The 12,840-nt window shown below is 41.9% G+C and overlaps 1 protein-coding gene across 1 annotated transcript in view; it reads left to right on the top strand.

Moving 5' to 3' along the window:
• Positions 1-12,840, top strand: part of si:dkey-234i14.6 (uncharacterized) — a 136,286-nt gene that overhangs the window by 54,057 nt on the left and 69,389 nt on the right. The gene's annotated exons all lie outside the window — the stretch shown is intronic.

Genomic DNA, 12,840 nt, shown 5'->3' with positions numbered 1-12,840 from the left:
CCCCAGTCAAGGTCATGTGAAATCATGAAGCATATGGGTCGTATGAGTAGCTGGTGCATATCACAACTCTTGATTATGTGACTATTAACACTAGGTAGACAAGCTCTGAAGACTATTGATAATGGCTGGGGTCACCCGTCTTGAAAAGACACTGCCCAGAGGAAGGCAATGGCAAACCACTCCTGTAGAAAAATTTCCCAGTAACAATCATGGTCATGGAAAACCCACAATTGCCCAGATTATATGATATAGCGTGAGCAAAGAAACCCTTGGACGATCTGACTACCTACTCTTTCTATGCTTTTATGAACTTTTGTCTGGTCACCTTTGGCATTTGGCACACTAGAGAAAGCAATCTAAGTTTATCAAACCTCGTGGTGCTCATTTAGGCAACATCGCAGAACCTCTTCTGCACCCTCTCCAAATCCCCCGTCTCCTTCTTGTAATGGGGTGACCAATGAGAGATAGAATCAGGGGATTGGGTTACAGGGAAAAATGCCCTGTAAGCCAATTTAGACTGAATGGAACAAATGGCCTTCTACAATATAAGGAAATGTGGAAATTCATCCTGTGATTAACATCACTAAGGAGAAGGACAACATTGGGCTGTCCTCCTGACTGATCTGTGTTATGGGTAACTCTTTTGCAGACATGCTGTTGTAAATACCAAAGAGGCTCAGAGGTGGGGATGAGAACATTGTTGAGCTGTACTCCTATTTTAAGTCTTGTAGTTTTCTGTAGTCTGTAACTGAAAGGAATATGGGACATGGATCAGAAATGTAGCTGTAGATAAAAAGGAAAATACTTGACACAGGTAAACTTTCCTTAGAAGGCTACAGGAACTGAAGCATTAATAGTTCCCGTTGGTATAGATTGAACCCCGAGTGTTTATAATATTTTCTTTTTATTATAGATGGCATGATCATATCAGTAGTTTTACTGCCAACTTAGTATGTTTTTCTTCATTGTACCTTCATCTTCTTGCCTATAGATAATTTTCGATTGCACAATGTTTTTCCTCCTATCATTCAGATCATATTCTTCCCTCTAACCCCACCTTGTGCCTTGACTGTGGCAGAAGTAGTCAGCCCATACCTTATAAAGTTGCTCTCTGAAGAAAGTGGAATCTTTTATTAAAAAAAAGACTTGGTATCTTTAGTGTGTGTAAAGTAATTTATTTATTTATTGAGAGACAGCGCAGAATAGGCCCTTCTGGTCCTTCGAGCTGTGCTGCCCAGCCACCTCTGATTTAACCCTAGCCTAATCACAGGACAATTTACAATGTCCAAATAACTTACCAACCAGTACACCTTTGGACTGTGGGTGGAAACCAGATCACCCAGAGGAAACCTATCAGCTCACAGGAAGGACATATAAACTTATTACAGGCAGTGGTGGGAATTGAACTCCAACCCCTCCAGTTTTAATAGAGTCACATGAACTATGATGGTACCATCTTAGTGTCACTTTAATGTTATCTGCAAACATACTAACCATGTCTTGTTCGGCACGGCTTTGTGGGCCGAAGGGCCTGTATTGTGCTGTAGGTTTTCTATGTTTCTATGTTTGTACATTAACTCCAAATCTAGCCCCAACTTTACCCTGGCCTAATCACTGGACAATTTACAGTGACCAATTAACTTACCAACTGGTGTGTTTGAACTGTGGGAGGAAACCCATGTAGTCACGGGGAGAACATACAAACTCCTTACAGACAGCGACAGGGATTAACGCTGGGTCACTGATACTGTAAAGCATTTTGCTAACCACTACATTTTTATGGTAAAGAGATTTTATTTCCCCCTTAAAAGGTTTTAAGATAGTCCACAGTAGCACAGTGCTCAGTGCAGTCATGTTACAGCACCGGCGATTAATGATCAGGATTTTATTCTCGCTGCTTACTGTAAGAAGTTTGTATGTTTTTGCCGAGACGGCGTGGTTTTTGTCCAGGTGGTCTGGTTTCCTCTCACTTGCCAAGGATGTGCAGTTCAGGGTTAATGAGTTGTGGGCAACTGTTGGAGCTGGAAGCATGGCACCATTTGAAAAATTCCTCCATCACAATCCTTAGACTGTGTTGGTCATTGACCCAAAATGACAAGTTTAGCTGTATGTTTTGATGTACAGGACTGTGCAACAGTCTTAGGCACATATACATAACTAGGTTGTCTAAGACTTTTGCACTACTGTATTTGTCAATGTGGACTGGACAGCGAGTTTGTAAACCTGGCAGGAGCAAAGGATGTTGGGAATGGCAAGGATGAAGTGCCGTGGGAGGGGTGTGGGACAGGTGGCAGAGAAGGAGAACAGGGGGTGGTGTGGGTGCAGACACACCCAGCCTGGAGGCACCAGACAAGGTCATTTGATCCCAAACAATTGGTTTATTGATCATTACAGAATCTCCCTCTGGTGCTTCCCACTCCCTCCCCTCTCCCTTCCCCTTTTCCCAACCATGTTTCCCCTCTCCCTGCCCCCTTCCCACTCTCAGTCCGCAATAGAGACCCATATCAGAATCAGGTTTATCATCACTCACATATGTCATGAATATTTTTGCGGCAGCAGTACAGTGCAATACATAAAATTACTACAGTACTTTGCAAAAGTCTTAGGCACCTTAGCTACATATGTGTGTGTGTGTGTGTGTGTGTGTATATATATATATATATATATATATATATATATATATATATATATACACACACACATACACACACACACACACACACACACACACACACATATGTAGTGTGTATATGTAAGACTTCTGACTTTTGCACAGTACTGTATATGTGACAAATAAAGCTAATCTGATCATTAATCAATAAAGCATATCATAGGTTGTTGTTCCATACAGACACACTGGCTCGGTTGCTAATGTGCTGCTGATAGAGAAGGAAAAGCAGAAGATTTTTAACACTCCCTTCAATATCTTTGGCCACTAGTGCCACATGAAGAGAAACAGGGCGTGTTTAGTTTCAGTATTCACTTGCCACCTTGATAATTTTGACATCTTGTATTGTGATAAGTGGTTGAAGTTTATTTTTACCAGTCACTCCTCTTCAGCATTAGCTAGTGTAAAATGAATGAAAGGATTGTTGTCACACATTGCGTTATTTCTTCATTGTTTTGCTGCATGAGACCAATGAATCATTGAACTGAAAAGGTGTGGTATATTGTTCATATCTTCATACCTTATCAGCATAACAGACCATGATATAAACATACCTCTGGAAGAAAATAGCTGAATTAATGCAATCAACCTTTTTTATGCAAACACGAGGAATTCTGCAGATGCTGGAAATTCAAGCAACACACATCAAAGTTGCTGTATCCCTTTTGCCGATCACCTGTCCAGCTCTTGGCTCCATCCCTCCCCCTCCTGTCTTCTCCTATCATTTTGGATCTCCCCCTCCCCCTCCCACTTTCAAAGCTCTTACTAGCTCTTCCTTCAGTTAGTCCTGATGAAGGGTCTCGGCCCGAAACGTCGACTGTACCTCTTCCTAGAGATGCTGCCTGGCCTGCTGCGTTCACCAGCAACTTTGATGAGTGTTGCAACCCTTTTTTATGTCCAAGTGATTTTTTTCAATAATTCAAAAGATATAGTTTGTTTGTTTGTTTGTTTGTTCGTTCGTTTCTTTCTTTCTTTCTTTATTATTTATTTATTTAGACAGACAGGCCTTCCAGCCAATGAGCTCGTATTAATCAATTGTACCAATGAGACTAATTAAGTTACTAACCTGTATATCTTTGGACTGTGGGAGGAAACCGCAGACCATCCAGAGGAAACCCACGCGGTCGCGGCGAGTACAGACTTTTTACAAAGACTGGTGGGAATTGATCTGGGTCACCAGTGCTGTAATAGTGTTGTGCTAACTGTTATGCTAACGTGCGAGGCTGAGAAGGAATTTGTAAATTATCTTGAAGATTGATTCTGGGCTGACTTGTGTAGGGATTTTCTACATAAACATACTGGCTGAGTGGTGTCACAATAATGACCCCTTACTCAATTTCAGCAAGTCCAAGGAGCTGATTGTCAACTTAAGGAGGAGGAAACCAGAGGTCCATGAGCCTGTCCTCATGGGGGGATCAGAGGTGGAAAGATTCAGGAGTTTAAAGTTCAGCTTTAAACTCCTTAGTGTTATCATTTCAGAGGACCTGTCCTGGGCCCAGCACATAAGTGCAATTAAGAAGAAACTATGACAGCGCCTCTACTTCCTTAGGAGTTTACAATGATTTGACTTGACATCTAAAACTTTGACAAACTTCTAAAGATGTGTGGTGGGAGAGTATAATGACTGGATGCATCATAGCCTGGTATGGAAACATAACCCTTGAGCAGAAGATCCTATAAAAAGTACTGGATAACGTCCAGTCCATCACTGGGAAAGCCCTTCCCAGCATTGCGCACATCAGCACAGAGCACAGATGCAGGAAAGCAGCATCCATCATCAGGGACCCTCACCACCAGGGTCATGCTCTCTTTTCACTCCTGCCATCAAAAGAAGATACTGGAGTTTCAGAAGTCACACCAATAGGTTCAGGGAAAATCATTACCCGTCTACCATCACGCTCTTGAACCGAAGTGGGTAACTTCACTCAAATTCACTTGCCCCATTACTGAAATGCTCCCACAGCCTATAGAATCACTTTCAAGAACTCATCTTATGTTCTTGATATTTAATTATTGTTATTATTTCCTTATTTTATCTTTTTTTGTGTTTGCACAGTTAGTTGTCTTTTGTACACTGGATTTCTGCCCTGCTGGTGCAGTCTTTCATTGATTCTATTATGATTACTGGGTTTATTCAGTATGCCTGCAAGAAAATGAATTTCAGGTTTATATATGGTTATATATATGTACTTTGAAAATGATTTTAATTTGAATATTGACCACTAGTTTTAAATTTTGCTGGGGTTTACAAGAGTAGTAATGGAATGGGAAGAACAGAATAGCTATTAAGACCATAAGACAAAGGAGCAGAAGTCGACCATTCAGCCCATCGAGTCTGCTCTGCCATTTTATCATGAGTTGATCCATTCTCCCATTTAGTCCCATTCCCCCGCCTTCTCACCATAACCTTTGATGCCCTGGCTACTCAGATACCTATCAATCTCTGCCTTAAATATACCTAATGACTTGGCCTCCACTGCCGCCCGTGGCAACAAATTCCATAGATTCACCACCCTCTGGCTCAAAGGGCTTATTTCTGTACTATAGAGTTCTATGATGTGGAGGCCAAGTCTTTATGTATATTTAAGGCGGATATTGATATCTTCACATCTCTATTCTGAATGGGCACCCTTCAATCCTTAAGTCATGCCCTCTAGTACTAGACTCCCCCGCCATGGGAAACAACTTTGCCACATCCACTCTGTTCATGCTTTTCAACATTTGGTACATGGAGCTTAGCAAAATAGAGGGCTATGCGGCAGGGAAATTTGAGGCAGCTTCTAGAGTAGGTTACAAGGTTGGCACAACTTTGCGGACCGAAGGGCCTGTACTGTGTTGTAGAATTCTATGTTTCTATGTTTGTATGACTAAGGCAGGCTGAGATAACTGATCAATGTCCTTTAAATATATAAATTAGTTTGCCATAGAGGGGGAATGAACGTGTTCCCCATGGGATGCCTGAAATTAAATAGTTTTAAAACATACTGCGGGTCAAGCAGTATCTGTAGAAAGAAAGTGTATTTGGGGTCAGAACTGATGAAGGATTACTGACCTGAAACATTATCCGCTTTGTCTCCTATTGATTGTACTGTTGATAAAGATAACAATCAGCTTGCAAGCATGCAGAGAAAAATTACAGGGAAAGTTTGAATAGGTTTGGACTTTTTCCCTGGAACATGGGAGAAAGAAGGGAGATTTAATAGAGCAGAAGACCCAGAACTGTCATGCTGGGTAACAGCTACTTCCCCTAGGCTGTTAGATTTTTTAACACCCTGCTGCCACCCAGGACGTGTGTACATATCTGAATGCCCTGCCGCCCATGCCATCCCCCTACATTTCCCCATCTTGTAGACACACTTTCATCTTGCAGTGGTCACTTTTCATTTTTTTATGCTGCTGTTTCATATTTATATGACTGCTTGTTTTATTATAGGAGCATTATACTGTTCTGCATGAACATGCACCTCGCACTTTATATCAAACTGTCAATCTTCATGCCAGATTACTCAGGGACTTGCCCTAAATCTATTTTGTGACTGTGTGTGTTGTGTGTGAATACATTTTCTGTGCTTGGCGCCTTGGCCCCAGAGGAATGTTGTTTTGTTTAGCTGTATACATATGTATGATTGAATGACAATAAACTTGAACTTGAAAATTAGGAGGGGTATAGATAAGGAAAATGCGGCTAGGCTTTTTTTCCCCACCGAGGTTGGATAAGATTAGAACTGAAAGTCATAGGTTAAGGATAAAAGATAAAATATTTAAGGAAATTCTGAGCGGGACCTCCTTCATTCAGTGACTAGTGCTGAAGTGGTGGATGTGGGTTCAATTGTGATATTTAAGAGAAGTTTATTTTATTTCTATTTAGAGATAAAGCGTGGAACAGGATCTTCTGGCCCAATGAGACACACTGCCCAGCAACCCACTTGTTTAACCCTAGCCTAATCACAACAGAGTCAACAATAGCTAGTTAACCTAGTAACCTGTACGTCTTTGGAATAGAAGACATGGGAGCACCCAGAATAAACCCATGCATTCAAAGGGAAGACGTACAAATTCCTTACAGACGGCGTTGGAATTGAACTCCAAACTCTGAAGCTCTGATCTCTAATAGCATTCCGCTAACTGCTGTGCTGCCAATTCTCCCCAAAGTTTGGATAGGTACATAGATGAGAGCGGTATGGAGGGCTTTGGTCCAGGTGCAGGTAGGCAGGACTAGGCAGAAGACCCAGTTGGCCCAGACTAGATGGGCAGAAGGGCCTGTTTCTGTGCTGTACTACTTTATGGCTCTATATTGTCTGAAATTTTCATTAACTTATTCTGGAAATCCTGATTCTTTTCAATACATCTGTACGTGTGTTGTATTGAAGCTAGTAGTACAGTTTTGGACTGGCTGATTACAGGAAATGATGGGCATAATTGGGTCTGATTGTCAAAATGCAGTGAGGGGTAAATTAGTTTATTATTGTCACCATCAAAATCCTTGTTTTGTATGCCCTCCTTACCAGACATTTCATCATAAATTGCATTGAGGTGGTACCAAGGAGAACAATGGAGAATAAAGTGTTACAGAGAAGCTGTAGTGCAGACAGACAATAAGGGGCAAGGGGCATGGTGAGGCAGACTGTGGCGTCATCTTATTTACCATTCACGTCTTATAACAGTGGGGCAGAACAGGTGCACAGCTTGGGTCAGTAATGGGACTTCAGCTTTAGTGCAACCTGCGTAAATGATTTGGGTGAAGGGATCGAAGACACAGTTGTTAAAGTTGGTGAAAAGTTGGGTGGGAAAGTTGTGAAAACTGCGGGGCTATGAGCAGATGCAGTAAGTGAGCGAATGAAGTTCTGATAAATGGGATATTTTGCTGGGAAAATATATCTTTCGATACTTTGGTGGGAAAGTTGTAAGCATCGTTAAAATAGTGAGAATGATTCCAGAGTGATCTGGGCATCCTAACACATGACTTGCAATGGTCAATGAAGATGCAGTAAGTAATGAGAGTTTTTATTGAATTGGATACAAAAGCAGGGACGTCATCCTTCAATTGCATTGCGCACTGATTCCACATCTGGAGTCTTTTCTGTAATATCTCTTTCTCTTTGGAAAGATGTGCTTGGAATTAACACACACAAAATGATGGAGGAACCCAAGAGCTTCTTTGGAGAGGAATAAACCTTTAACGTCTCAGGACCGGACCCTTCATCAGGATTAAGAAGGAAGGGGGACGACTCCTGAATAAGAACTCGGGCTGAAGAAGGTGGCATCTGAAAGGAGAGCAGAGTAATCCATTGGAGAAAGGGAATGAGGAGTGGCACCAGAGGGAGGCGATGGGCAGAAGTGGGGGAGAGAAGGGGTAAGAAGGTGGCATGGTAGCGTAGTGGTTAGCACAATGCTTCGTAGTACCAGTGACCTGGGTTTAATTTCTGCTGCTGCCTGTAAAGATTTTGTATGTTCTCTGTGTGACCGTGTGGGTTTCCTTGGGGGTGCTCCAGTTTCCTTCCACAGTTCAAAGGTGTACCGGTTTGTAGGTTAGTTGGTCATTGTAAATTGTTGCTTCACCAGGCTAAGATTAAATTTGAGAGATCACTGAGTGCCATGGTGTGAAGGGCCGGAAGGGCCTACTGTGCACTTTATCTCAATAAATAAAAACAGAGAGGATTCCAACTGGGTAGCTTTCAACCTGATGACATGAATGTCGACTTCTCTTAATTTCCAGTAATTTCTTTACTCTCCCCCTTCTCTCCTCTTCCATTTCCCATTCTTTCATTCCTCAACGCTTTGGTTCACAACATCGACTATTTATTCCTCTCAATAGATACCACCTGACTTGCTGAGCTCCTCCAGCATTTTGTGTGTGTTGCTCTGGATTTCCAGCATCTACAGAATCTCTTGTGTTTGTGCTTGATAGTAGTTTGGATCAATTTTTTTTTGGATACGTGATTTTTAACTTTTATAAAGAACTTGTATGACGGAGCCAAAGGTACACCATGTTTGACGGTGCAAGTTCTAAGTGTTGAATTTTTGGAACCTTTTCCTTCCTTGGAGGGCAGTGGAAGTCGAATCTTTGAATATCTTTCACACAAGTGATTGCTAATAAGCAAGTGGGTACAAGGTTCCCAGAGATGGGAATGTGGAAACAAGATTAGAATTGAATCATTTATGATCTCATTGCATCAGAGTCTATTCAAGGGGCTGGGTGGCTAACTCCTCCTAATTTTAAAATAAATACACGTTACTGAAATCCAGTAATACATTCTTGAGAAACTTCTTGGCAGAGAATAGTGCCAGAATATTTGAGGTGGAGAGTATTAACAATTGAAAGCAGAAATTGATTGGTGCAAATGCCAGAGAGATGGAAAGCCCTGCGGTCAGACGGTGGTCATGGGGCCTAGGTATCCATGCATACCATTTGAGGAGGTATCTCTGTGTGATGGTCGATAATGCCCTGAGTTGAGTCTGCTTCAATTAAACGTTAAAACTTGAGCCTAGTTATTTTTCCCCAAGTATAACAGGAATAAATTGATGGTCTAAAGATGAAACATGAAATATTGGTGAAAGTCAGAGAATACATGTAGTAATGCCAAAGAAATCACCCTGAGTTAGAGAGGCTCAGAGCTAGGCTAACATAGTGTGGTCCCATCCAAATGTTTTAGCAGGCAAAACTGACATATATGCTGCTTGCTTGCTTATTTATGTATGTATGTATGTATGTGATTTTTGAGATTTAGTGCAGAATAGGCCCTTTTGGCCCTTCGAGCCACACTACCCAGCAATCCCCCAATTTAATGCTAGCCTTATTATGGGACAATTTACAATGACCAATTAGCCTACCGTATGGTATATCTATGGACTATGTGTGTAAACTGGAGCACCTGGAGGACACTCTCACAGTCACAGGGAGAATGTAGTGTCCTTACAGACAGCGGTTTAATCCAATTTTGAGGTCTCATGGATTTAGATTGATTTATTTATCACATGTATATCAAAACAGACAGCGAAATGTGTTGTTTGCATTAGCAACTAATATAACTTAAGCATGTGGTAAGGGGTAGCCCACAAGCATCACCACACATTCTGGCAACAACATATCATGCCCATATTATTCGACAGAGCAACACAGAACACACCAAGAAACAAAACAACAACAGCAACACCGGCCCCTTTCCTCCCTCATTCCCAGGTCTGGACTCGGGATGTCCTTTGTCCTATGTTTACATTGCTGACGTTCGAGCATGGAACAGAGGCCTGGACTCTGGATGTCCTTTGTCATCCATCCACGTCGCTAGCTTTCAAACACAGAGCATGGAGTGGGGTCCTAAACTCCAGTATGACCTTTACCTCCCCCAAATCCCCATCCATAAAACCCAACCTGACCCCCAGCTACCTTCTGTGTCCCCAAAACCATCCCTAGAAACTTAAAAAGCAATTAACTCTGAGTCACAACCTCAATGGAGACTGCAGCTCTGCACCATCTTGACCAAAACTCCTTTGGCTAATCAGGCTGTAATCCACATTTGACCAAATGCATGCCCAATGGTCAGGTACAAGGAGAGTTGGAGTTCAGAAGTTAGGGTTGGGTTGTATTTAAACTGAAGTAGCCACCTTTACAACTTGTAAGTGCAGTTGAGAATGAACTGCTGGAGGAACTTGATAAGCCCAGCAGCCTCTGAATGGTTGGGGCCATGAATGGATTTTCAATCTTGTAGGTCATGATCTTGCATCTGGACTGAGTGGAGGGGAAAGATAGCTGGTTAAGAGAAGAAATATAAAAGTTAAAGATTAACACACACAAAATGCTGGAGGATCTCAGCAGCCCAGGCAGCATCTATGGAAAAAGGACAGTCAATGTTTCAGGTCGAAACCCTTCGGCCGGACTGCCCAAAACATAGACTGTATGTTGAAACATTGATATATACAGTGAAATGCATAGTTTGCATCATTGTGATGTGTTGGGGACAGCTCTCAAGTGCCATCTCCCTTCTGACACCAAAGTAGTAAACACACAGCCCAATAACTCAAACTCTATGTCTTTATCATGAGGGAGTAAACCAGATGCCCTCGAGGAAACCCTCATGGAGAACATACAAACTCCTTACAGACAGCAGTGGGAATTGAACCTCAATCAGTGATCACTGGCATTGTAAAGTGATTGTACTAACCGGTACGCTCGACAGGGGCTAGTAGGTGATAAGCAAATTGAGGAGAGGTGTGGGATGATGGGCAGAAGGACCTTTGATGTACTTTAGTGCCTTGAAACATCCAAACTTTGACCAACCTTGCAAAGGAAAACGAGTGCAGAAGAGGGATCTTTAACTGTTAATGAGTTATTTAACCTAAAGCGGAAGTTGAGACTAATATACTGACAATTTATTTTCCAATCGAAATGTAACTTGTTTAGCCAACTGTCTATCCTTTATGGAACCACGATGTCTCACTCTTTTTGCTGTTAATTTTGAGACACTGCTTCTTGAAGTTATTTTGATGGCACTGAACTGAGCATCTGATTTGCTTGGAGTTATTGGTGTTATTTTGTTCATTTCTTTATTCTGTGTCTGGTTTAAATAGGGATGAGTACTTGCTCTTGCATCAAAAGGGCACCAACAATATTTTTAATCAAATCTAGTTGCTTGAGAAGGATAATGCTCTTTACCAGTATGATGTGACTTTCACTCATTTCAAGAAGTTTCTAAAATGTCACTTTATTTGTGTGGTTTATTCTATAGAATGGGTGCGTGTGCCTTGAGGAAGAATTTCACCATGTAAATTTCACCAACCAAATTGTAAATGTTTCTTTAAATAGGGTTTTCATTGGGTCTTTGGGTGTATTTCAAACCTAACCTAACTTATTTTTTCCTTCGGTAAAGGGCAGGATGTGCATAAACTATTACCGTAGTTCAAATTCAGAGTACATACATATCACCACATACAACCCAAAGGGCATACTCAACAAATCTGTAGAACAGTAACTGTAAACAGGAGCAATGAACAACAAACTGCAAATGTAAATAAGTAGCAATAAATAATGAGTATGAAATAACAAATTAAAAAGTCCTTAAAGTGAGACTGTCAGTTGTGGGAACACCAGAAATAGAATGAGTTCAAGAACCTGATAGTTGAAGGGTAGTAACTGCAGACATCCCAACCTGCAAAAACTCAGTTCAGGAAGGTAGCAACCCCCCCCCCTCCTCCCGCAACCCCATATCCCCGCGCCCCCCCCGACCTCCAAGGGTGTATGTAATACTTTGTTTAGTGATTTTGCCTAATCTGTAAACCAAGTTGGATATATGCAGAAAATATGACATTAAAATATGTACTTATATTATCAGTGTTTATTCTATTACAACTTTAAGCAAGTCTACAGGGAGTTTGGCCTCATCACGTAGGACATCAATTGCGTAGCTCCTTAGCAGCCAGCCAGCTAGTTTAAATAACGTTAGCTATGCTAATGAACAAATGACAGCCGTTAAACTCACCTCAACATGTCTTTTACAGTCATCTGGGCAATAGAAAAGTCACTGTTGTAAACAGTGCAGCGAGCAACACTGTCATTGTTTTTGGCCCCTATTAGGCAGGGGTACACTTTAGGGTAGTCTGGGATGAAGTGCGTTTTATATATTTTTTGAAACACTCTGCCATGGCGGTGCAGGACACGAAACTGAACTGATGGAGAGACAGAGGTCGATTATAAAGCCTGCCCACAGAGAAAACTGATAGGTCTACTTAGCACAAAGAGAAACCAATCAGGATGCTCGCTCTTGCTCCCGCTTTCGATCCCGATCCCGATCCCGCTTCCGCTCCCACTCCAGCTCCCGCTCTTGATCTCGCTCCCGCTCTCACTCTCCCTCTCAAAGAAATCAATTTCTGGGATATCGTATATAATTTGTGGGTGTCAGGGAGCTGCCATCAATATGTGGGAGACTCCCGGAACTTCCGGGAGAGGTGGGATGTCTGTAACTGTTCTTGAACCTGGTGGTGCAAGTCCTGAGGCTCTTGTACCTCCTGCCTGAAGACAGCTGCGAAAAAAGTGCATGGCCTGGGTGGTGAGGATCTTTGATGATGGATGCTGCTTTTCTATGATACTGTTTCATGTAGATGTGCTCAATGGTTGGGGACATTTTAGAGAATGAAAGGAGAACATGAACCTGCATCCTGTGTTATCTTAAGATACCCAG

Source organism: Mobula hypostoma, chromosome 14, assembly GCF_963921235.1.
Source record: "Mobula hypostoma chromosome 14, sMobHyp1.1, whole genome shotgun sequence".
In the NCBI taxonomy this organism is placed as follows: domain Eukaryota; kingdom Metazoa; phylum Chordata; class Chondrichthyes; order Myliobatiformes; family Myliobatidae; genus Mobula; species Mobula hypostoma.
The sequence above is the reverse complement of the archived record's forward strand: the minus strand, read 5'-3'. Positions and strand labels throughout refer to the sequence as shown.